At 42.4% G+C, this 27,690-nt stretch overlaps 1 long non-coding RNA gene across 1 annotated transcript in view; it reads left to right on the plus strand.

Annotated features, from left to right (window-relative positions):
* The window catches only part of LOC132107362 (uncharacterized), a 31,006-nt gene extending 4,879 nt beyond the window's left edge, over positions 1 to 26,127 (plus strand). Inside the window, exons 3-4 of the long non-coding RNA XR_009424291.1 lie at positions 2,560 to 2,625; positions 24,428 to 26,127. This is a non-coding gene — a long non-coding RNA (uncharacterized LOC132107362). The remainder of the gene's footprint in view (positions 1 to 2,559; positions 2,626 to 24,427) is intronic.
* Positions 26,128 to 27,690: the final 1,563 nt, after the last annotated feature.

Raw genomic sequence — 27,690 nt, forward strand, 5'->3', positions numbered from 1 at the left:
GCATAACCAAATATTCAAAATGCCCTCTGGGGGGGTTGAAAGCGGTTTTCCATTCATCCCCCTTCCTGATGCGATCCAAATGATATGCCTTACATAAATCCAATTTTGTGAAAATGGATGCTCCTTGCAACCTCTCGAAGCCTGAAGACATCAATGGCAAAGGATACGTATTCTTCACCGTGATGTTGTTCAGCTCTCGGTAATCAATACAAGGTCGCAAAGAACCATCCTTCTTACCAACAAAAAAGAACCCTGCCCCCGCAGGAGAAGAGGAAGGTCGGATGAACCCAGTTGCTAGAGAATCAGAAATATATTTCTCCATGGCCTCCCTCTCAGGAATAGAAAGAGAGTAAAGTTTGCTCTTAGACGGAGACTTACCTGGTAATAAATCTATAGCACAGTCATAGGGATGACGCGGAGGAAGAGAAGCAGTGCGAGACTTACTGAACACCTCCTTCAGGTCCAGTTACTTTGCGGGCATGTTTGACAGAACCGCTACCTTCTCCTGAAACACAGTACCAGACAGACGAACAAGCAGACACCAGACAGGAATTGTGACAATGCTTGCTCCACATAGTTATAGAGTTCGAGCCCCAATCCACCCGAGGATTATGCTTAGCCAGCCAAGGGTGGCCTAAAACAATGGGTGCAACAGGGGAGTCCAGGAGGAGGAATGGAATAGTCTCGGTGTGATTGCTGGAGGAGATGAGGGTTATGGGACCAGTCGTGAGTGTGATGTTGGGGAGTTCTTGACCATTGAGAGCTTTGATGGAAATCTGATAGGACAGAGACGTGATGGGGAGTTTTAACTGGTGTGCCAGATGAGTGTCCATAAAATTACCCTCAGCTCCATAGTCCAGGAGTGCCTGACTGTGTAGGTGTCATTGGCCCCTCTCAGTCTCACCGGAAGAAGAGTAGATGATGAGGACTTTCCGGTGGAGATCCCACCCGATAGTAGCCTCAAACTTACTACCGGGCTTGTTCTTTTACCAGGCAAGAGTGTAAGAAATGTCCAGAGCCACCACAGTAAAGGCAGAGTCCACGAGACCTCCGCCTCTCTTCTCTCCTCCCGGGACCGCCGAGCTCTCCCCACCTGCATGGGCTCGTGATCGACGACGGGACCGGCTGTGTTCTCCGTGCTGCTGCTACGAACTCCAGTGCTTCCGGTAGTGCGTGTAGATCGAGCATGTTGTTCCAGTTGATCAATGCGGGCATCAACCTGGAGAGCCAAGTCAATTAATCCGTTGAGTCTAGGAGGTAAATCCAGCATATAAAGCGTGTGAAATTCGATCTAGTAGTCCGCAGCAGAATAGTCACCCTGCCTAAGATCCGTGAGTCTTCTGGCAGCCTCCTTGCCAGCTACCGCTCTGTCAAAGACCCTTTTCATCTCTGCGGTGAGAGCATGAATAGAGGCGCAGCATGGGTCCCGTTTCTCCCACATCGCCGTTCCCCACAAGGCTGCCCATCTCGTAAGTAGCGCAAGGACGAAAGCCACTTTAGACTCCTCCGTCTCGAACGATCGGGGCTGCAATGAGAAATGCATTAAACATCTGATAAGGAATGCTCTAAAGAAGTTCGGCTAACTGGCATAACTCTCGGGAATGGGTAGGCGAGGCTCTGGTCGATGGCTCGTCTCTGGTACGGCTGGGGGACAGGCGGTGCGGTCGGCACAGCGGGAATGCTAAGTTGTTGGATCGGCTGGGTGAGCTCGGACACCTGCGTCACGAGTGCTTGAACTGCGCGTCTGGTGTTGGTTATGCTCTCCTGCTGCTGATCCATCCGGGAGATGCTGTGATGGATGAAATCCGCCAGCAAGGTTGAGCTTGCTGCTTCCATGAATGGTCAGATCTCTCTGTATTGGCAAAGTAGGAGAGGAAGCAAATGCAAGTGTAATGAAGATTTAATGAACCAAGTTTACACAGAACGTCAGAGAATAAACAGAAAGCCACACGATGAATAATGGGCGGATCTCTCGCGGCCAGGGATCAGGTCCAGAACCAGACACAGGGACTGAGACAGGCAATCCTGAGGTGAGAGAGGATGGTGAAGAACCCACGGTGAGTACAGGAGTGAAGTGATCTGTCTTGAGTGAAACAGGAAACTATCAAGGGCGAAAACACCAGGCACAAACATGGGAGACTTCAAACAACGTCTGACAAACACAAGCCGAAAGACAAGGCAATAAATAGGGAGCAGGAAATGAGTGGCAGCTGCAGCTGATGGAACAATTGGCAGTCATGGCCACATGAAACAATCAGTGATAACGAGACACACACCTAACCCTACCCACATAAATCAAAATGAGACAATGGTTCTACCAACCGTGACAGAAGCTCCACTGTAAACCGAACTCTTAGGGAAATTGAATGAAAAAATACAAATGGGATTATATGAATTAATGCAAATTAACCACAAATTCACTCAAATTTAAAATAGTTAGGACTTGCTGTAATTGCTTTATATTTATAAAACTATGAACATGATGGCAGCATCACATAATTGATTTGAAGAACTAAAAGCAGGAATAATTCAAGCTGTTTGTCTGTGTGTTGTTATCAGGGTGGAAGAGGTGGACAGCTTGTGACTACACAACTCAACCGGCATGACAAAGTCCCAAGTATTTAGGTAAGCTGGCTTCAAATGTAAAGTATATACTCTGTGTTGTCATCTCAAGACGGTCACGTAGATTCATACAAGCTGTGCATTATGTCTTCTTATTTCAACAGTGTTGTCTCTGCATTGTGTTGTGTTGAACTCGGACACCAAATCGTAATTTTAAGATGGATGTTCATTCTGTTGATAACATAGAACAGCGGTGATCAGCTTCAGTCATCACCCTCGTGGATATTGTAACACTGCGGCCATTCACAGTCTCGGCTGCGCGAGTCTAATGACTCATTTACATAAACTACAGAAAATAAATCAACACATTAGAAACTCATGGTCTGTACCTGTTGATAACATAGAACAGTGGTGATCAGCTTCAGTCATCACCCTCGTGGATATTTTACTGAAGGTGAACATTAAACTCGATATTACAATACATATAAAAGTGACACAAATCCAAATCATATAACATACTTCTAAATACAAATTTAATTCAGTATTAACCTATAAAATGATTATATAATTACAAAAAAATATTTAAGACATGGAGCACTCACACACTGCGGCCATTCACACTCTCGACTGGCGCGAGTCTAATGACTCTACCGGAACCAGTTAATCATCCTACCAGATCTGGGCGGAGAGTGCAATTAAAGGGGCCATACATGAAAATAAATGTAGCAAGTGGAAGCACATATTTGACCTGTTACACTCCCCCCTGCTGAATTCCACTTGCTTCTGCACAAATAGCTCCAAAATAGTGACCAAAAAATACATACACATTACGGACTACCAAACTACACCAGATACATAACCTCAAGAACCATTAACATTAAGAGAGAAAATCAAAAAAAAATTACAAAGTGTTCAAAATTTCATGAAATTGTCAGTTCAATTCAGTGTAGACACTATTCCCCACAGGAATATTCACAGAAATAATTTTCACAGGAATTAAAGTGAAAAGAGGGGTGGCCAATCCCCTAGACACTCTTAGAAAAACATGCCGTTACATGTTAGCTACACTGTAACCCTTTACTGTAAATTTACAGCGAATTTCTTACAGAATTGTACTGTATTTCCATAATACAGTATAAGGCTGTATAATTTACAGAGCAGCTGTAAATATACAGCACATTTCTGTTTTCCTCCCGATAAATTCGTAATACAGTATCAGACTGTAAATGCATTGCATTGTGGGATTGATTGTATTCGCGCTCAAATTCAGATGAGACGTGACGCAAACTGATGTGCCAACTGTGTGAGATTTTGTGAATTTGTAATTAAGCTTTTTGGTTCGTGTGAGCTTCGTTTCTTGTGAGCTTTTGTGTGGGGCTTTCAAATATTGCCTGTGACGCAGCAGAAACGGTTAACGTCGGGAGGAAGAATCGCTCATGCATCTGTGAGCAAAAGTGGATTTTAGCGCTTGAGAAGACTGTTTAACTGACTGATACGGTAAGCCAATCTATTTATATTTAATTATTACGTTCGGTTTTCTACATTGTTTAAGTTACACGAATAGTTGATTGATTTTGCGAGCGTTGTTTTCTACCGCGAAAAAAACCTCATTTTTTAACAAGTAACGTCACATTAACTTAACTTCGACAATTCACACAGCCAGCATACCATTTCATTTGCATGACCTGGTTATATAAGTTATATAAAATAAAAATCACTCGTGCCACCGAGTGATTTACCATCATGTCATTTGGCTGATCTGCTTTTTTTTCTTCGTTTCAGGTTTTATAATCTGATGAAAAATCCAGTGCTAAAGTAAGTGCTTTAGTAGTGTCTAGTCCACGTGCAAAAATGCCATGTTGTCAGTTCTGCGATTGTACTTTTGAATCGTTGTCAGCATTTTGCCAGCACATGAAAATCCATAGTCATGTTCCAAATTCCCTTTTCAAATGTGGTATTCCGGATTGCTCCAGAACATTTAAAAAGTTCACTGCTTTCAAAGCTCACATATTCAGGGATCACAAAGACAGGCCCTCAAAGTCATCTGTTGAGCAGTTAGGAATTCTTCAGCAGAAAGTTTGCGTCGTACTATACTGCAGTCAAATGTTTCAGTACAGATGCCGTATGGTGAGGCATCTAACATGGCCGAACACTCACATCCACAGTCTGAATTCTTTGATTGTGGTGATGGCATAGAGCAGTTGGAGAATGCACTTTTGCCAGATAATGCAGATGAATCTCTTTTTTTGAAAAACATGGCTCTGTTTTATCTCAAGTTACAGGCAAAGCATATTCTCCCATCATCTGTGATTCAGTCGGTAATTGAGGGGATGCAAGACATCCATGATATTAGCCAGTCTCATTTGCTACTCAAGCTAGGGGAAAAATTGATTGCACTTGGTATTTCTGAAAATGATATAAAGAGTGTTTTTGATGTCTTGCAAACTGATGATCTTTTTCGGAGGTCTAATATTAATACACTTAGCACTGATAAGAGAAGAAAGTCTTTTTATAAAGACAATTTTAAGTTTGTGGATCCTGTCCCAGTCTGTCTTGGTCAAAATGAATCTGGCAAGGAAAGCTTTGCTCAATACATTCCTATTAAGAAAAGCTTAGAAGCACTGTTCTGCTGTAAATCAGTGATAGAACAACATAATAATTCACGATCTGAAGTCAGAGCAAAAGATATCCTCTCTGATGTATGGGATGGCAACAATATTGATGAAAATATGCTGTTCAAAACTGATAAAGATTCATTAGCTATAATCTTGTATGAAGATGCTTTTGAAGTTGCCAATCCACTTGGTTCTGGTAAGAAAAAGCACAAAATTCTTGCCGTTTACATGACACTTGCAAACCTGCTGCCTCACTGTAGGTCAGGCATTGACCCTATGCAGCTAGTTCTGCTGTGTAGGGAACAAGATTTTAGATTTTTTGGACAAGATTTGGTCTTTGCAACTCTGGTAAAAGACCTTAAAGACCTTGAGGAAAATGGTGTTGAGTTAGCGGATGGAAAGGTGCACAAAGGTACATTGTGTGCCATAGCTGGCGATAACCTTGGATCACATTACATTGGTGGCTTTGTTGAGAATTTCAGTAAAAGTAAAAACTTTTGCAGATACTGTGAAATTGACCGCCAGACATTTAACTCAGCTCCCCTAACAAAGGCATTAACAAGAACTGTGGAGTCGTATGAGCAAAATCTTAAGGATTTGGATGCTGATCAAACTAAAATTGCAATTGGTGTCAAATGTAATTCTCCCTTTAATGACCTGAAATATTTTCACGTTTGCCAGCCAGGATTACCTCCCTGTCTTGGACAAGATCTTTTTGAAGGTGTTGTGTCATTTGACCTTGTTTTGTATATCGATCAACTTGTGAATCAGGAGAAACAGTTCACATACACTGAACTAAATCATCGTATTAACCAGTTTAAGTATCTTGGGAATGATGCGCGTGATAAACCAGTTGAGGTGACTCCTGGTACTGGGAAATTAAGTGGACATGCAGTTCAGAATTGGTGCCTTCTCCGGCTTTTACCTCTTTTGGTTGGGGAAAAGATTGTCTGTCCAACTGAAAATGAGGTATGGCAGTTAGTACTTCAACTCAGACAGATAGCAGAGCTCATCTGTGCTCCTTCCATTAATACTGGTCAGATTGCATATTTATCACTGCTAATAGAGGAGTATATTGAGACTCGAAAGGTGGTTTTTCCAAAGCATCCCCTTAAGCCAAAGCACCACTACCTGTGTCATTATCCTGAACTCACTGGTCGTTTTGGTCCACTTATTCGCCTCTGGACACTACGCTTTGAAAGTAAGCACTCATACTTTAAACAGTGTGCAAGAAAATTGCACAATTTCAAGAACTTGAGTGCTACATTGGCAGAAAGACATCAACTTCTTCAGGCTTACCTAAATGCTGGAAGCCCTTTCCCTGAAAATGTTGTGGCAGAGAGGGGAATAGAGTTTCATGTCAATGACTACAATGATGACATTCAAGGATCTGTTGCTTGTCTTAACTTTCAGCCAGGGAATACAGTAGCATGTAATGAAGTGACTGTAAAGAGAACACTTTATAAAAAAAACATGCATGTTGTTTTGCAGAAGAATGATGAGGGAATTGTGTTTGGGAACATTCATTTAATTATTGTACATGACAATTGCAATGTGTATTTTGTCACAAAGAAAAGTCAGTCTTTTTGTCTTATAGACCAGGGAGTTCATTGCTTGAAACCACAAGATCAAGGCTACCTATGTATAAATCAAGACAGTCTACTTAATTACTATCCTCTGCCAGAATATTCATTGTGTGGCTTGTCAGTAATTGTTCTCCATCATTCCTTCCCAATTTTTTAGAATAATGTCTGGAATGAAAGAAGTCCTGAAAGATGCTGTACTGTTGGTGTTGCCAAGCCTATCTCCAGATGTAACCAACCAGCTTGTTGAGAAGCTCATGGGCCAAGGTGTCGAAAGCTTGGATGATTTGATTTATGTAAAAGATGACATTTTGGAGTTTATAAGACCTATCCAATGCAGAAAACTTCTTAGTTCATGGAAAAATCAAGGTAAAGATAAAGTTGATGTAAAAAAAAAAAAAAACAACACAAATATAGTATATGAAAATTTAAAGGATTTATTCACCCAAAAATGGAAACCTTGTCATTAATTACTCACTCTCAAGTTATTCCAAACAAGCAATACAATCTTTCATCTTCAGTACACAGATGAAGATATTTTTGATGAAATTATCAAAATTGAAATTGATGAGATTATTATTTTGTAAATAAAGTGGTACATTGTTTTTAGTTTCTGGGGTTAAACAAACCACTTCTAACATTAAAGTTAAACCACTGGAGTCATATAGATTACTATACGGAAAGTGGAAGTTGAGTATACTGTCTATAAAGGGACAGAAGTCTCTTGGATTTTATCAGGAATATCTTCATTTATGTAACAAAGTGAACAAAAGTCTTTCTGGTTTGGAATTACGTGAGGGTGAGAAATTAAAGACAGAATGTTTAATTTTTTTGTGTGAACTATCCCTTTTATCTGTTAAAATGCATTCCAGTACTGTTTATTATGTAATTTGATACAATAACTGATTATTTATTTATATATATATAAACACAGAACATCAAAACTGCACAGTCGTACTGCCACCTGCTGAGGTTCTCCCCTCGGTTCCCCCCGAAACAAACACTACTCTTGGTTCACCTCCATCAAGCTCCTCAAAGCCAACATCAAGCAGTTTAGCATCAGCCAGTGCCACACATTCATGGACTGAAAATTTCCAAGTTCCCTGGAACTTAATGCCAGATGGTATAAAGACTGCTGTTGAGAATGGACAGAGACCTTCTCCTTCTGATCGAAGACAAATGATTAGAATCCTTGCTGACGAAATGAGAAAACATGACAAGAACCCCACCAGATCACAGTGTCTCACTGTTAGTCGCAAAATAGTGAGCCAGTATCCAAAGTCTTTTGCTGACATGTTGGGTGACAAGCAGGTTGGGGGTGGATATGAATCTGTTCTTTCACAGCTGAAAGTACGCATAGAGCACCTGAATCGAACAAATACACTAAGTCATCATAGGATCCAAAGAAGTGACACCGGAACTACTAGAAAACGAAGTTCCACTGACTCGTATGGTTGTACAAGATGGCAGCCTGCTCTTCCACCTGGTGAAACTTATGACAGTCTTGAAGTGAAACGTCAGAAGATTGAGGAGATGCATCTTCATGAAGGAATCTCTGGAGCAGAGAGAGGAGACGTTTGCAAGCTCATGGAGGGAACCTATTGGCTTCAGCGTCACATGATCAATGCAACCCCATCCCCTACAATTGCAGATATCAAAACTAAATGGCCATATCTCTTCACACAGAGGCATATATATGGACATTTTGAACAGCTTACTGACAAAAAAGTGCTCAGATGTTTGGAATTGTCTATACAGGAGTGTGGACAAATCATAATTGAATTTTTCAAAAGCAAACCAACCAATGATGACATTCGAAGTATTCTCTCTAGAGGTGAAAATGATGTGGATGCCATGGTCATACAACTACTCCTTGCACACTTCAAAGAGAAGTTAGATGGGGTTTTCCTTCAAGCAGATGTAAATAGAGATCATTCAACCAATCTAATTTATCTATAATCTCTTTTATGGATTGGTCTGTTGATCATGGTTGTACTGTCTTTTTAAAAATTTGTTTCAGGAATTTGCGACTCCATCTGATGTCCAGCATTCTCTTCATTTGCCAGAGTCCACGCCTTATATTTCTTGGTATGTAAACAATAAAGTTGTTTAACCTTAAAGTGAAGAGCAAGTCATCATTTACTTGCCCCACTGCAAAAAAAATGTTTTACTTAACTTCTATTTATTTTTTGTTCCCAAGTGTCTTTTTTTTTGCATGAAGAAGAATTTACTAGACAAGTAAAAAAAATTATTGTTTTCCGAAATGTTATTGCAAAAAAAAAAAAGTTTAAGTAAACAATTTTCAGAAAAAAAGACATCATTTTTACTTGTCTAGTTTATTATTCTTGATGTAATAACTTGTAGTTATTTGTCTGGAATCTAGACAAAATAGTAACTAAGAAAAGCATCTTTTGCAGTGGGTTGTTGTTTCAATATTGTGACTTTTTTCAGGAAGAGAATGGTGATGGTATGAGAAATATAAAACAGATTTTAATTGGCAACATATGTATGGAAGAATCAACTGTGTTCAGCAAAATTGTGTGGTTGTGAAGTCCAGCTAATTAACTCTAACACTACTTTCATTTAACCAGGGAAAACTATTCCTCTAAATAGGAAATTGCTCATATAAATTAAATTATAGTATTACTGTATTGATGAACCCTACCCAAAAGCACTACTAAGGCAGAATGAAATGGTGTATCCTGTGAACAGAGTTCTTTTAACAGTTATGTAGAATTATGAATAGACAACTACATAGAACCAAACTGGAACCCACAATAATATTATTACTTTTTCCTTCTGATTTTTATTTTTATTACAGGTCAATCTCTGAGCAACCAGCGCTGGATGTTGAGTTTGGAGGGTCAAGTTGTGTGTGAAGGAGCACAGCCCAACTTCATCACTGGCCTGGCAGCGCTGTTTGCCTCCTTCTATAATTTCAATTTACAGTACCAGGAAGAGGCAGCATGCACCCTTGAGTTTGTTCAGAGGTAAGTCATTAGCATATTTGAAATATATGTTTTAGACTGAATTGTTTTAGACTGAATTTTTATAAACGTTTTGTACAGCTGACTACTGGGAATAACAATATGGACCTGGTTTCACACACTGCAAAACATGCTTTTCTTACTTAGTGTTTTTGTCTTGTTTCCAGTCTCAAAAAAAACCTTAATTTGGAGTAATTCCCTTGGAAAACAAGACATTATATCTTATCTTATTTTACGTATCTAGTAAATGCATCTTGATTTAGGATTTTTTTTTTAATATTCGGACAGGAAACCAGACAAAAAGAAAAGCATTTTTTTGCAGTGCAGACAGGGCTTAGCTTAAAGGGTTAGTTCACAGAAAAATGTAAATTATGTCATTAATAACTCACCCTCATGTCGTTCCAAACCCGTAAGACCTCCGTTCATCTTCAGAACACGGTTTAAGATAGTTCAGATTTAGTCCGAGAGCTCTCATTCCCTCCATTGAAGCTGTGTGTACGGTCTACTGTCCATGTCCAGAAAGGTAAGAAAAACATCATCAAAGTAGTCCATGTGACATCAGAGGGTCGGTTAGAATATTTCTGTTGTGAGTGCGTTCACAACACTGCGGTGACGCTGCTGATGTGCTATCTTTGTTATTGGGCACACCAGAAAACACGTCAGCAGCGTCGTGAACTTGCTCAGAACCGACCCGGAAGAGAAGACAATGTTGAATAAAGTCATAATTGTTGTTATTTTTGGATCAAAATGTATTTTCAATGCTTCAAAAAATTCTAACTGACCCTCTGATGTCACATGGACTACTTTGATGATGTTTTTCTTATCTTTCTGGACATGGACAGTAGACCGTAGATACATTTGCAATGGAGGATCAGAAAGCTCTCGGACTAAATCTAAGATATCTTAAACTGTGGTCTTACAGGTTTGGAACGACATGAGGGTGAGTCATATATGACATATTTTATATTTCGGTGAACTTACCCTTTAAGCCAGGTCTAGGCCTTCGTAAAATAAGGGTATTTAAAGGGATGGTTCAGAGTAAAATCAACCTAGGGTCATTTTCACCATGACATTGAGCCAAACACCCCCCCCCCCCCACTAATAATGATGACCAGAACGGTACCAAACTTCTACAGTAGTACAAATAGGTTCTGTACTCCTAAAACGAGGGATTGGAAGGCTTATAAGTACATCAGGAGTTTATTAAATAACAATTGCCTGACGGCGAATGCTACCGCTAACACAGACGTGGAGGTCACTTCCGTGATTTGGTAAAAGCTTGTAAGGGCTTGCGCCATCTTAGTATTTGGCTCAAGGTCATGGTGCAAAGGACCCTAGGTTGAAATTTAGTTAAATTAATGAAGTCACAAATGTTTGGACTGGATTTGGTAATGTGTGCTCTACATAAACAGGGTTTATGGCTGCATTTCAACTCACACTCTGGTAGGCCCTGATTCAGTACCTGATGAGGGGATTATATTGTTAATAAGCTGGGTGAATAATGGTTAAATCTCTCTCTCTCTCTCTCTCTATATGCACAGTCTATAATATTTGATTGTGTTTTTTCCTCTTTTCTGCATTTTAGACGCTTTGTTGACATCAATCCTGAACGTGGATCAAAAGCAAAAAAAGGAAAAGTGACTTCAAAGAAAACTGGCCAAGTTGTGCAAAAAAAGAACGCCACTGTAAGCCCACCAGTTTCCTCACTTCTGCGAAAACTTGCAGACTTTGAATGGAACTTTGTTTAGATCCTGTCAGCAAGTACATTAAAAGTAATTATGATTACTGCATCGTTAATTCCATTTATAAAATACAACTGCCATTTCAGCCATTTTGAGGTTCTATTCTTTTTTTGACTCTTTACATTTCTGAAAAAAAGGTACATTTGTTTAAGGTTAACAAGATTACTTTATTATAAAGTGTTAAGTGTTTAACTAACATTTTAAATGTAAAAAAAAAAAAAAAACAGCTGGCATTTCAGCCAAATGTGTTCATATAAGGCAAATGTCTGGTCGTTGCTTTTAAAATAAATGTTTTAAAACACAAATAATGTTGTTGGTTTCTATTTTCTTGTTTAAAGTTCAGAGTATAATGTTTTCCCTGTAAAAATGTTTTTAAAAATGTCTGTAAAATTGTGGTATATGCTGTATTTTGTAATTGCAGTGCAGTACTGTTAATTTAGGAAAATACAGTATGTGGCTGGCAACCCACCTGCCAGTATTTTACTGTAAATTTACAGAACAACGGTTTACAGAACTAGTACTGTAAATTCTGTTTACAGTACTAGTTCTGTAAAAATACAGTATGTGGCTGGCAACCCAGCTGCCAGTATTTTACTGTAAATTTACAGTACAACGGTTTACAGAACTAGTACTGTAAATTCTGTTTACAGTACTAGTTCTGTAAAAATACAGTATGTGGCTGGCAACCCAGCTGCCAGTATTTTACTGTAAATTTACAGTGAAAAGTTTTACAGTGTAACCAATGACAATTCATACACTTGGACACACAAGTTGCTCAGCAGCGAGACTTCACTCCAGTCTCAATTTATTAATACATCACATTCTCTCAAAATAACCAAATTACATGAATAAAAACATCACAGTAACATTTACATTAATATTAACTAATACCCGCAAAATGTATACCAGGAAGAAAAGAAAAGAAAAAGATGAGTTACCATAAAAAAAATAAAAAAACTCAAGCAACATATTTATGTTTACCCCAGAACTTTTTGCTGGTTCATTATCTCAATGAATCTAGTCACTGGTTTAAACAATCTACCAGCCCTGGATCTCACACGACTTAGTGAACTTCCAGCAGGGAAGTTATGAACACTGATATTTGACTTTGAATTGTTTTCCTCAAAACGACCACCAGTAGATGAGTTGAAACACTCAAAGGAACAGAAGCAGATGTATCAACTTGCTCTACAGCAGATTCTGCTACACTCTTTTTCATACTCTCAACATCCTCATTACCCTCTGGTCCCAGCTGGGCAGTGTTAGAGCTGTCAGTCACATTATGGTCTAATTAATTTGCCTGAGTCGCATCCACAGCCTGTGTTGGTTCAAAAACATCTGTAGCTTCCTCCACATTGTCCAAGTCTGCATCATCAGAAGGTAGCTGTGAGACCCACTCTCGTGTTCTGTAATTGGTAGCATCCACAGACACGTCAGCAACCACAGAATCAACACTCTCTGAGGCACTCAGGTGGTCTTCGGATGGCTCACCTTCCAAATCATCATCAGAAAGAGGAAGAAAGTTAACTGGCATTTTAAGGTTATGATGTACAGTCTTCATAACACCACTACCGCTGTGCTGAATTCTGTAGGTATGACTGTCTGCATTAAGTCCAACAACAGTGTACACAGTATCCTCCCAAAGGTCAGCAAACTTCCGTTTTCCACGTGCTCCTTTGTTGGCAAGCAAAACTCTATCACCAACATCAATTGGTCCCCCCTTGACTCTCCTATTGTACAAATCAGCATGTCTCTTAAGCTGTTTCTTGGCAGACGCCTGAGCAACACACATTGCCTCCTTCATATCTCTCCGAAGAGCCTGGACGTAATTGTCATAAGATACAACATCAGGATTGGCTAGAACAGATCCAAACACCAGGTCAATGGGCAGCTGTGGAATCCTCCCAAACATCAACAGGAAAGGAGCATACCCTGTGGTCTCGTGGATGGTGCAATTATACGCAAAAGTGAGAGATTTGAGTACCTGCGGCCATTTGTGCTTGGTCTTTGCCGGCAGAGCACGTATCATATTGCCCAGGCTTCTGTTCATCCTCTCACAAGCTCCATTCCCCATTGGATGATATGGAGTTGTCCTTGATTTCTGGACTACAGCGATATTCAAAAGTTCAGCGATCAGGGCACTCTCAAAGTTGGCTCCTCGGTCGTAGTGAATTCAGCTTGGGAAGCCATACACACAGAAATAGTTATGCCACAGTTGATGCGCCACTGCTTTGGCAGACTGATTTGGACACAAGAAGGCATTAGCCATTTTTGTGAAGTGATCTGTAACAACAAGAACATCCAGGGACCGGTTGGCAGAGTCCTCCGCTGACCAAAAGTCTATGCGGACGAGTTCAATGGGCTCTGTTGTAATGATGTTCTCCAACGATACACAACCCTCCGGTTCAGGCGTCTTGCTGATCACACATCGACGACAGCACCTCACATACTCCCTCACATCCTTCTCTAGGCCAAGCCAAAAGAACCTTTGCCGAGCAAGATACAGAGTCTGCTGCTGACCTTGATGTCCTGCTTGATCGTGAATGCCTTTCAACACCATGGTTTTCACTGCATCCGGCACGACATACAGGTAAGTTTTCTCTTGGTAACACTATTCTTTGAAACCCTGTACAACACACCATTCCTCATCAACAGTTTTCCCCAGTGTATCATAATTTTCAAGACAGCTGTTGGTTCGTTCATTCGTTCCCTCCTATTAGGTCTCCGTCCTCTCTCAACAAAGCAAATCACCCTTTTTATAACATTATCGTCCTGTTGTCTTTTCATTAGATATTCATGGGACAGCACATCAATGTCCGATGATTCCGATGGCATTATCGTTTGTGGAAGGTGAGGCAGCAGCAAAGCATGTGACATGGAGTTATTACTATGCCTACACGAGTGCAGAACAGCTCCTACTTCCTGCTTTGACATTGTACCAGATAAGCAAACTTTAGCTGTATGACATGCAACGGCCACTCCTCCAGTGTCGGAAGAAATGTCAAGGGGGTGAGTAGACCAACGAAAGACATCTTGGACACAGCCTGTGCGCACAGCTGCAGTTTCTGCCAGCAATTTATCATAAGGGACTCTCGTCAGACGATGGAGTACACTAGGGTGGACAAAGGGCTCTCGACTCAGGGCATCAGCAACTACGTTTTTTGGACCAGGAATGTACTTAATATCAAACTGGAATGGTGCTAGTTTAGCAACCCACCTGTTTTCACAAGCATCCAATTTTGCCTTGGACAGAATATTTTGAAGGGTTGTTGTCTGTCCAAACCGTACATTTCTGACCCCTGAGCCAGTGATGGAATTTGACACAAATTGCCCATTTCATGGCATAAAATTCTAACCTATGTGCAGGATATCTTGACTGAGCATAGGTAAGTGACTTGCTCGCAAAAGCAATTGGCCTGGCTGTCGTCCCATTGCTAGGGACCTGTGACAGTATGGCTCCAAGCCCATTACTAGAAGCGTCCACTGAGAGTAGGAAGGTTTCATTGAAATTTGGATGAGCCAACAAGACTTGATCAAGCAAAGCCTGCCTTAATTTGTGAAATGCTCGGCTGCATTCCTCAGTCCAGTCTGAAGCAGACAACTCTCTCTGACACATTTGACGCTTCCATTTTCCACGAGGAGCCTTTCTTCCAGCTGTAAGACTGAACAATGGTTTGGCAATGGCCGAACAGTCTTAAATAAACTGCTGGTAAAACACTACCATACCCAGAAAAGACCTTATTTTCTGCTGGCAGGGGACATTGGTACCCTCAACCATGAGATCTTCCTCAGTGACAGAAGCAATGGCTTTTACTTTTTCTGGATCGGTAGCAATACCGTCCGCACTGATGATGTGACCCAAAAATTTTACAGAACTCCGCAAGAAGTGACATTTCTTCAGAGCAAGCTTGAGATTGTGAGTCTTGAGACGCTTAAACACCATTTCTAATCTCTCTAACGCCAGCTCTTCAGTGGGAGCAAATACCAGGACATCATCTAGATAACATAATAGGCTGTTGAAATTCTGATCCCCGAATATAGTCAACATCATCAGCATGAAAGTGGCCGGACTGTTACACAGGCCCTGCGGTAAATGATTATATTTGTATAACCCGAAAGGTGATGTAAATGCTGTGTATTTCCGGTCATCCTCATGAACTTCTACATTATAGTAGCCAGATGTGAGGTCCATGGTTGAAAAATAGGCATTTCCTCCCAAGGCAGCAAGAGCATCCGCTTGATGAGGAAAGGGGTGCGCATCTTTGATTGTGCGAGCATTAATCCAACGAAAGTCTGTGCATATTCTCAAATCCCCTGACTTTTTCCAGACTAGAACGAGAGGTGATGCAAACTCGCTACTAGATTTTTGTATGATCTCGCGTTCTTCCATCTCATTCAAAACTTGCCGAAGTTTGTCATATTGTTTCGGAGCAAGGCGTTGATACGGCAGCCGGAAGGGCTTGTCATCACTCAGGCGGATACGATGAACAAAGCCTGTTGCATTTCCACAGTCCAACTTGTGTCTGGAAAAGATAGAATGATACTGAGAGACAAGCTGCACCAGTTTTGTTTTGCAGTCTGCAGACACATCACACGACTCGACATCCAAATCAGCTAAGCCCAAGTCATGTAAGACTGCCGTGTCATCAGCAGAACATGAGTTGGTAGGTCCTGATGTGACTGGTAAACTCAGAGCATCCGTTACACTCATCTCATCCTGTCTGTCAGTTAAAACATCAGCTACTCTCTGAACTTAAATCCAATGAGGAACCATCAGAAAACTCAGAGCAGTCAAAATCCTGCAAAGCCATGCAAGAAAAAGCATCAGCAAGTGTAGAATTCCTTTTCAAATTCACTGCTTTCTCTGAGGGGTTTATCACTTTAAGCTGAACCCATCCATCTTCACGCATCAACGCTACGGTCTTTCTGACCAGCACTGTCCTTGGCCTTGATTTAACTCTACTGGGCTCCAAAATGACAGCGCTGCCAGCGGAGATGTCATGAGTGCTTTGCAGCTTGCCCCAAACTAAGTTCTCAGTCATGGGTACGAGTGACACTGCCTTTTTGATCTTTACGGTTCCCACTAGATCAGGGATATAACCATTTGTCCACTTCTCCACATTGGCTAGTAGATCAAGTAACTTGCTTTGCTCATTAATATCACACTCACGTTCAGATGCACTTCTTAATAACTCTGAAGAACTTCTCAGCTGAAGAATCAAATGTTTCAAGAGGTTACTGCCAAGAATAAGATCATCACCCTGGCCTTCAACTACCAAAGTAGGAACAGTGACATGACAGCCGTACACATTCAGATCCAGCTCGCACACTACTAATGGTTTCATTTTTGTGCCTCCACATCCAACCAAAAAAACATCTGTTGGGGCAAGTTAAAGGTTTGACAACACACCAGTACTCAGAAATTGAGGTAAGATCTTGGAGCTCATGGTGCAAGCATTGATCCAGCGTCAAGCATTGCTTTTGCCTCTACTTTTCCACCAATAATCACTGAAGTGTAGAAGAGGTCATCGTATGGCTGAAGTTTTTGAGTATTTTGCATAACAACGGTACATTGAGAACTATACTCTTCATATACACTTTTATATACAGATTCCAGATCGTAATCCAACAATGATCGGGGGTCATCATTAGGCCTCGCACTCACCCCCTCCACATGCAGGCCTAGTCGTTTCCCGTATGTGGAACAGCATCTGTCTCAGGCATCACATTAGCAGTGCAAACTTTGGCTTTAGGCCACTTTGCACATGCATGTCCTGATTTGTAACAAAGAAAACACAGATGATTAGCTCTGCAGTGAAAATGGGTAGTGTGACCAACATCTCCGCACACCTCACATGGTAGGGTAGGCCTCATCCTGTTTCTCTGTGACTTAAACGCATGTCGCTCTGTGCCAGCCTGACGACTTAATTGCCCATGCTCCAAGACACGTTCCAACATTGCTAAGATTCGTTCCATGGGTTCAACAGATTCTGTAGGCAGAGTTTGACATTAAACAGACTCAGGTTTAACAGCCTTGTCAACCTTTGTTTCAGGAGGTTGGACAGCAACTTCCTGTTTCGAAAGAGAAATGGCTGGGGACACTCTAGAAACAGAGCCACATCGTCTCTCTCTACCATACTCCTCCAAACGTGCATGCACATCAGCTGCCGTCCATTGTTCCAAAGGTCTGCATTTGAATATAAGGGAAAGCTCAGGGTCAGGACAATGTCTAATGAACATTACAGTGAGCTCATGGGATAGATTGTCAAATTTCTTGTCCTATCTTTTTAGACAGTCCTCAGCCATATCCATGGCCCTATTCAGCCTCAGCCAATAATCAAAGGGATCCTCACCAGCGTGTGCCATAAAAATCAGCTAATGGCATGCTAGAAAAAGCTGTGTCACTGAAATGTTGTTTTAACAAATCAAAAATAGGACTCGGGCCTTTGCACAAATCAATGGAAGGGTTACTACGCAGGCCCACCCTCACAACTTCACGAGCCCGCCCCAAGAGCCTACTAATAACTTCATCAGCTTGTTCTTCGATTGGCATCCCTATTTTGCGCAAGTATGACAGCACTATGGTTTCCCACTCATGTATGTTGTACGGCTCAGCCCGATCACCCCTAAAACAAACAGGCTCCTTTATTTCGGATTTTAGAACTCTGTTCAAAACAGATGAGTCTGCACTACTTGGACTGCACACTTTAGACTCTAAACCGGAAGCAATGCTCTCCCCAATAGAGCATCCCATTCGCTCTACCATCCCCACTAGTAGTTCCATCGACTCATCCCCTCTCAAACTGGGTTGTTTTAGTCTACTTTCACTGAATTGGGGAAGTGGGAGACTTGAATTGTCATTTAAATCTTGTACAGCCTCGAAGGCAGACATTGGAGTAGATGTGAGAGTATAATTAAGTCTGCCTCTCCCAACTGATGGTATAGGAAAAAACATAAATAGACCTCTACTTCTACCAAAACTGTTGTCTGAAGCCATATCCTATATTGACAGTAGCAACAAAGAACAAAATATATATTACTCAAAAAATAAAAATCTACCCCGTTTTTTAGTGTAATTTAATAGTTTGAAAACTTCAGAAAAGCACTTTCAGAAAAAGAGAAAAAATAATAATAATTAAGTCCAGAGATTAATGTCCACTCAGAATTAATTTTCTCAGGTTCCCCATCGAGGGAGAGACGATGCGTCGATAACGCCTTGGGAACGCATTCTGCGTGAGTGCGTCTGAAGCATCCATGTCAACTAGTCCAATGGCGAGAGTGAGCGTCAGCAGTGACGTCACGACCGCAACCGGTGTTAGCTTTCTGTGCCTCAGCAAGCGATCTGTGTCAAACCTGTCTGTCATATTTACTGTTGTCTTGTTCAAAAGTTTATATACATGGCAAAGCAACTATTCAAACAGTGTGCTTCTCCCTGCCTGCGTTATTTAACGGGTGGGGATACACACGAGCTTTGTGTAGTTTGTTTGGGACTGGAGCATGCGGTATCAGCCTTCGAGGAGACTGATTGCCCGCATTGTGAGAAGCTTTTGCTTCGCATGCTCCGCTCCCGCTTGTCACTCTTTGATAAGAAGAGCGGCGAGCCTCGCACTCCTCAGGGTGCAGGACCCGCTTCTGCCGAGGTAGAATGGAGAATGCATTCCTGGGGTTCGCAAATGGATCTCTCAGCGGGGTTGGAGACGGGTCCGAGGGCTCTTTCTCCTCCCTTACCTGGGAGATCCATAGCTCAAACTCCGGTGTCGGAAGCCCGCCCCGCGGCTTCTTTCGCCCGGGGGGAGAGCTCATTGCTTCGTTGCTCTAGCTCCGAGGAGTTAGATGTAACGGGCAGTGAAGGTGACACAATCGGGGGGAAGAGGATTCGCCATCTCTTTCCCCAGCTAATGAGGAGTTGGTTGATGTATTAACACGAGCTGTAGATAAGTTACATATATCTTGGCCATCTGATAAACAGAGCGCTCGTCCTAAAAGCAAATTAGACAAGCATTTTCTGTCTTCTAAAACATCTCCTACATCACGGGGTCTTCCATTTTTTCCTGATCTTCACAGTGAGCTGTCTAGATCGTGGAATAAGCCATATTCGTCACGTCTTTTCAGCCCTCAAGTGCGCATTTATTCTGATATAAGAGGGCTGAAAGAAAATGGTTATGAAGCGATGCCCCGGGCTGAACAGACGCTCGCAAGCTATCTTTCCCCTGGTTCAGCATCGTCTATTAAGAACCTGACTTTGCCCACGAAGCCTTTAAAGATAACATCAAATTTAGTGGGTAAAGCTTACACAGCAGCAGGTCAGGCGGGAGCTTGCCTTCACTCGATGGCTTTGCTTCAGGCTTATCAGGCTGAGCTGCTGGGGGAGTTAGATAACAGTGAGGGAGTCAGCCGTGATGAAATTCGTGAACTTCGTCGGGCTACGGATTTATCTCTCAGGGCGACTAAAGAAACAGCACGTGCTATTGGTAGATCTATGGCTGCTTTGGTTTCTACAGAAAGACACCTTTGGCTTAATCTTTCAGATATTAAAGATAAAGATAGATCTTTTCTTTTAGACGCTCCCATTTCTCATGAAGGTCTGTTTGGTGATGCTGTGAATGAAGTGGTTGAAAGATTTCAAGAAAATAAAAAGCAATCTGAAGCTTTTAAAAGTTTTCTCCCTCGCCGATCTAATCCTCCTGAGGCAGCTGGGCGTGCATGGCAGCCCCAGCCGTCATGCTCCTTATATCGTGTTTTTCAAAAAGAGAGTGTTGCGTCTCGCGCTCCTCCTCAAAAATCACGGGGACCGAGCCAGCACTCACAGCCAAAGCAATCTAAGCAGAAGCCGGATCTGAGGACCGTTCTTCTCTCTAAGAAAGCTTCGGCTCAGAAGAAAAGGTCCTGACGCCAAATGGGTCAGACCTGTGAGGGCAGCCCCAATCGAGACGGTGCAGTGTACACCTCAGTATACGGTGCCCGTCCGGTCTCGGTGCTCTCACGGGGCCGTCCTGCCAACCCCGCCACCCTTGGTGCCTCGGGGCGCAGCGGTCTCCAGCGGGTCTCTGCCGCTGTGTCTCCCAGACGCTGCGTCAGGCTTGCTCCCTCTGAGGGGGGTTCAAGAGCAGTTAGCTCGGGTGGTTCCTGCTCTTCAGGTCCCCGAACTAGCTGTTCAAATTACACCAGAGGCCAGCCTCGAGAGGCTGGTACCCTTAGTAGAATGTCTGACAGAATGGAAAAGCCTGCCGAATATATCTCAATGGGTCTTGCAGATAGTAGAGAAGGGTTACAGAATCCAGTTCGGTTCTCGTCCCCCACGCTACAACGGGGTGTTGCTCACAGTAGTGCATCCCGAGCAGGCTCTGGTCATGGAGCAAGAAGTAAAATCTCTTTTAGCGAAAAATGCTATAGAGCAGGTGTATCCTCCCGACAGGGCTTCGGTTTTTACAGCCGTTATTTCATTGTTCCAAAAAAAGGATGGAGGGCTGCGTCCCATTTTAGATCTTCGTCTGTTGAATCGTACATTTCAGAAATTAAAATTCAAGATGCTGACACTCAAACAGATCGTGACTCAAATCAGATCCGAGGACTGGTTCGTCACGATAGACCTAAAAGATGCGTACTTCCATATCTCCATCCTCCCTCAGCACAGGAAGTTCCTAAGGTTTTCTTTCGGGGGCAAAGAATACCAGTATCGGGTACTTCCCTTCCGTCTAGCTCTCTCACCCCGCACATTCACGAAGTGCGTAGATGTAGCTCTGGCCCCACTCAGGCTGCAGGGCATACGTATTCTGAATTACCTAGACGACTGGTTGATTTTAGCAGAATCAGAACAGTTGGCGGTTCGGCATCGAGATGTCGGTCTCGCTCATATGCAGAAGTTGGGTTTGAGGCTCAATACCAAGAGGAGTGTGCTATCTCCATTACAGAGGACCACTTTTCTTGGGGTGGTATGGGATTCGGTCACGATGCGAGCCACTCTTTCGCCCGCTCGTATAGCCAATATCCTCACAGCCACATCAGAGCTAAAGCTAGGCCAGTCACGCACTGTGAAACAGTTCGAAAGATTGTTGGGTCTCATGGCAGCAGCGTCCAATGTGATCCCCTTTGGCCTGCTGGGCATGAGACCTTTACAGTGGTGGCTCAGGACCAGAGGGTTCTCCCCGAGGGGAAACCCACTTCGTACGATCAAGATCACGCGGCGGTGTCTCCGCGCCTTGGTCATATGGAGAGAACACTGGTTCCTGTCCCAGGGTCCGGTATTGGGAGCTCTTTGTCATCGGGTTTCGACAGATGCTTCCCTTACCGGCTGGGGAGCGGTAATGGAAGGCCGCTCAGCTCAGGGTCTGTGGGAGAGCCATCATCACTCCTGGCACATCAACTGCCTGGAGATGATGGCTGTCTTCAAGGCTTTGAGTCACTTCCTGCCAGACCTGAGGGACCATCATGTGCTAGTCCGCACAGACAATACTTCGGTGGTCTCTTACATCAACCGTCAGGGGGGTCTGCGCTCGCGCCCACTCTGCAAATTAGCGCACCAGATCCTCCTGTGGTCCCTGGGGAAATTACGCTCTCTGAGGGTAGTGTATGTACCAGGGACTCAGAATATTGGAGCAGACACCCTGTCGAGGCAGGGGCTGAGGCCAGGAGAATGGAGACTTCACCCCGAGGTGGTGGAGCTCATACGGGAATCTTATGGCCAAGCAGAAGTGGATCTGTTTGCGTCTCAGCACACGACGCACTGTCCACTATGGTTCTCCCTTACTCATCCAGCCCTGGGGTTGGACGCTATGGTACAGACGTGGCCGAGGTTACGTCTGTACGCCTTTCCCCCTGTTGCTCTGCTCCAAGGAGTTCTGGAGAGAGTCCGCCAGGATGGAGTAAGTCTACTTCTCGTAGCTCCACACTGGCCGAGTCGAATCTGGTTTGCGGACCCGATTCATCTCCTCGACGGTCCTCCCTTGGAGATCCCGATCAGGAAAGCCGGCCTGGGACCTTGCTATAGTTTTAGAAGGCCTTTCTAGGGCTCCCTTTGAACCCCTAGAGTCAGTCTCTGAGAAGTTTCTCTCGTTTAAGACTACTTTTCTTCTTGCTATCTCGTCCCTTAAAAGAGTCGGAGACCTTCAGGCTCTCTCGGTTTCTCCCACCTGCCTTGAATTTGCACCTGGGATGGTCAAAGCATTTCTCTACCCTAAGCAGGGATACGTCCCTAAGGTACCGACCTTTGTTCCGGGACCTATTGTTCTGCAGGCTTTCTGTCCTCCCCCATTTGCATCATCAGACCAGGAAAAGTCTAACCTCTTGTGCCCGGTGCAAGCATTGGATGCTTATGTTCATCGGACTTCTTCTTTTCGAAAATCCGATCAGCTGTTTGTCTGTTTCGGGTCACCTAAGTTAGGTCTTCTTGCCACTAAACAAACACTTAGTAAGTGGATAGTTGAGGCTATCCATCTTTCCTATGAGTCTTCTGACCTACTGTGCCCTTTGGGGGTCAGAGCTCATTCTACTAGGAGTATGGCGGCCTCTAGAGCCTTATTATCTGGGGCCTCTCTTCAGGATGTCTGTGATGCGGCAGGCTGGTCCTCGCCGCTCACATTCGTCAGGTTTTATAGCCTAGACCTGGACGCTACTCCCCGGTCTCAGGTTTTTTAATTCTTGAGGTGTTGGTTTTTTCTGGCTGACACTCAGGCACTTGTAATATGGCGGTTTGGGTATTCTCGTTCCCAAGGCATTATCGACGCATCGTCTCTCCCTCGATGGGGAACATCTGTAACCTCGGTTCCCCGAGAAGGGAACGAGACGATGCATCTCCCTGCCATACTTCTTTCATTCCTGTGATCGACTTGCTTCGGCACTGTGGAAGCTAACACCGGTGGCTCCGGTTGGGGTTTTTATCAATTCCTGGTCGTGACATCACTCCTGACGCTCACTCTCGCCATTGGACTAGTTGACATGGATGCTTCAGACGCACTCACGCAGAACGCGTTCCCAAGGCGTTATCGACGCATCGTCTCATTCCCTTCTCGGGGAACCGAGGTTACAGATGTAACCGAGACATTCTATTTCCCCAAAAATAGTTTTTCAATATACCTCAGTCATTAGAAAAAAAATGTATACCTTCAAAGTTCAATCTTCAACGGTTATTATTGAGAAATAAGTCAATGTTGCTTTCAAATGGATACCACAATACCAGAAATTTGTTCCTCTCAGCAGTGAAACGTGTTCCTTTACTCCACCTTGTGGACAAAAGCGATATTGCACCAAACAGGTCCGGCGCGAAAACTCTCGTCACCCACGGCACGAACTTCTCCGGAAAGCTCCGATCAGTCGATTCACTAAGCTGCTTCCAGAGTCACGGTCATGGCACCATTGTAACATTGTTGTCTCTGCGTTGTGTTGAACTCGGACACCAAATCGTAATTTTAAGATGGATGTTTATTCTGTTGATAACATAGAACAGCGGTGATCAGCTTCAGTCATCACCCTCGTGGATAGTATAACACTGCGGCCATTCACACCCTGACTGGCGCGAGTCTAATGACTCATTTACATAAACTACATAATAAATCAACACATTAGAAACTCATGGTCTGTACCTGTTGATAACATAGAACAGTGGTGATCAGCTTCAGTCTTCACCCTCGTGGATATTATACTGAAGGTGAACATTAAACTCGATATTACAATACATATAAAAGTGACACAAATCCAAATCATATAACATACTTCTAAACACAAATATAATTCAGTATTAACCTATAAAATGATTATAGAATTGCTAAAAAATATTTAAGACATGGAGCACTCACACACTCGACTGGCGCGAGTCTAATGATTTTACCGGAACCAGTTAATCATCCTACCAGATCTGGACGGAGAGTGCAATTAAAGGGGCCATACATGAAAATAAATGTAGCAAGTGGAAGCACATATTTGACCTGTTACACTGATTATAGGCCGATGCTGATTGTTCTAGTCTAGAGCAGGATGGCAAACAGATGATATTATGCAGATTTATGTATCACATTCAATGATGCTAAAGCACACATACTGTACATTGACAACTATTGAAACTGGAAGTTAAGACAGAAAATGGCTGTAAAAGAGAGTTACACTCAATAATAACCAATAAATGGCAAATTATGGGTCTATGGATGTGCAGTTCAGTGGTGAAATAAGTTTTGATGTTACATTTTGTCATTAAGCAGATGCTTTTATCCAAAGAGACTTACAAATGAGGACAATGGAAGCAATCAAAATCAACAAAAGAGCAATGATATACAAGTGCTATAACAAGTCTCAGTTAGTTTTACACAGCACACGTAACGTACACACTTAACACGTACGTTTTTTTTAATTATATAATAAATAAAAAGAAAACAGAATAGAAAAAGAATAGAGCACACTAGTGTTAGAGGCCTATAATAAATGAAAGAAAAGGAACAGATAGGGTTACAAAAGACAAAAGGAAAGCAAAAAAGAATAGAGAAGCAAGTGTTAGTTTTTTTTTTTTTTAAACAAGCAGTTAGTAAATGAATGTGAGTGCAAGTCTAAAAGGGGCATTTTTTTAGAGAATAGAATTAGAATAGAGAGTGCTATAGAGTTAGAAGCTCAAATAAAGATGGACGAGATGTATTTTAGTTGTTTCTTGAAGATGGCTAAGGTCTCAGCTCCTCTGATTGAGTTGGGCAGGTCACTCCACCAGGAGGGAATCCGTAAAAGTGATTTTGTGCCGCTTTGAGATGAACACTAAAGAGACGTTCACTTGCAGAACTTCTAGAAGCACATGATAATAATGTTACTGTGTGTAGCTAGACGTGTTAGTGTTGTGTTGTGTGTTTTGTGTTGTGCAGTGAGGTGATGTATGTTCTGGGGGGTCTGATATTGGTGCGGATGGAGAAGGAGTGTGTGTGGGTCTACGCCATCACTGTCACACTGCTGTACGTCACTCTGACCGTAGCAGGTGACGAGACTTGTTCTGGTCAGATCAGTTTGATCAATTAACCTGAACTGCTGATAAAGGAACATTATGAATGCAAATCAAACAATGCTGTATCATGCTGTCAACAAGCACAGAAAAAGCACATCTCTCATCCCACAGTTTGTGAAAGACGAGCAGAAATCATGTTTATGGAAATGTCCTTGCAATGGAAGACTGTGGGCCAGTTTACTCATAATAGAGTTGCATATGAGTCAGTTGTTCCTGGGATTCGGTAACATTTAAACTTGGAATATAATTTTTTTTAAACAACATATGATTCATATTCTAAATTTTCTACATCATTATACACATATCTGACCTCCAAAATAAAGCAATAATCCCCATGAAGCCTTCGTTTACAGTGAATTTATAACCGCTAAGGAGCGTTGTTAAGCTGAGTGACTAAAACCCCCTCAGCTGTTATAAATTCACTGTAAACTACAGCTTTTGGGGCTTATTGCTTTTATAAAACAGTTATTCCATATACGTTGTAAGGTTTCACAGAATTAAACAGAGCACATAAAGTGTAATGACATTAATAAAACGGTATTCTTCCACCAAACAATGTAGTTCCTCAGAAACAGGTGTGCTTCCAACAAACCGGTTGCTGAGCACAACACAGAAGTAAACAAGGTGTGTGTTTGTAGAGTAATTTACAACAGCTTCGAATGTGGCTCAGCCAATCAGAATCAAGGACCAGAACTATACGTTTTATAAATCTTATTTTCCCACCTCAGGTATTAAAGACCTTTTATTATATATATATATATATATATATATATATATATATATATATATATACATACATATATATATATATATATATATTAGACTTTTTCTCAGCCCCGTAACAGACAAAATGGGATATAAAAATATGTTTAACAGAAGGGTTACTCACCAACAAGGTTGATATAATGAATCCTGCCTCTGGCCAAAATCTGTAAAAATCTTGAAGTATTAGCTTCATGTTATTGTGAGTCAGGCGACAGAAAACTAAAGAACAATGAGAGGCAATATCGGCTGTCTGCTGGACGTGTGCATAAACTAACAATTCAAATATACTATACATTAAATACAAGAACATGTCCTGTGTGAACAAGTTCACTTTGGACAGATTAAATAGATTGCTTTCCTGTGATGTCATGACAGGCAAAAATGTGACCAAATATACATTGGCTCTACAGACATTTTTTATTTTTATTTTTTTTATAATATTTTATTTGCATGGTGTAATGATGTAGGTGTAACAGACACGCCAGGTTCCATCACCAACCAATCACAGCGCACTCCCTCACCTGAGTACTAATCACTCCCACCTGCTCCTCATCCACCTGCAATCACCAGCTCACTTCAAATACCACACACACACACACACACACACACACACGCACGCACGCACGCACGCACGCACGCACGCACGCACGCACCCAGTCAGTGTCCGGTCTCGTTCGCAACAAGGTCTAACCTGTGTGCTTACTCTAAGGACTAACTATCTCTCTACTTACCTCTCTCCAGCGATCTCCAGAGTCTCCTAGTCTTCGTGTGTGTGTCCACTACCTCCAGCGTCTTGAACCCTTCACCAACGGATCCCTTCATCACTGCCCCAGCACCATTGCCTCATCCTACACTACCTGCTCCTCTGCTTGTTCCTCAATAAACTGAGATTCTTATACTTTCAGCCTCCTGTCCTGGTTATCCGTAACAGTAGGCAAATGTCTGAATGATTGATAAATGATTGACTGGTGATTGATGTGATTTCTGTCAGGTCCATTAAGTCAAGAGAACACAGACAATAAAAATAATTTAGAATTTTTATTGAATAGATTGCAAACAAGTTGATGTTCCTGAATTGAAATTTGGCAGTATGGCTCTGTTCAGGGAGTCCTCTGACCTTTCATGAGCACCATGAAATAGCAGAGAGTCAGAGGACAGCAGCAGCAGCATTAGGGAATGCTCACGCAGTTTAGGACTGTGGGAGCTAAAATATCCCCCCAACAAAACCACACCTGGCAATCCTCTGAGATACAGAGGATGATTTTTATTTTTACAATTATATGTTTAGTGATCTAAGAATATATACGGATAATTTGCAATGTTATAATCCTGACAATGAGTCCTGACCACCCATGAGTTAGTAGAAGTCAGGGGACAGTAGCGGTATGAGGAGATAGCAACCCCATATAGGGACAGCATTATCAACATGAGGGGATGCAGAAGCAGCATGAGGGCGCTCACGTT

Source organism: Carassius carassius, chromosome 27, assembly GCF_963082965.1.
Source record: "Carassius carassius chromosome 27, fCarCar2.1, whole genome shotgun sequence".
Taxonomy (NCBI): domain Eukaryota; kingdom Metazoa; phylum Chordata; class Actinopteri; order Cypriniformes; family Cyprinidae; genus Carassius; species Carassius carassius.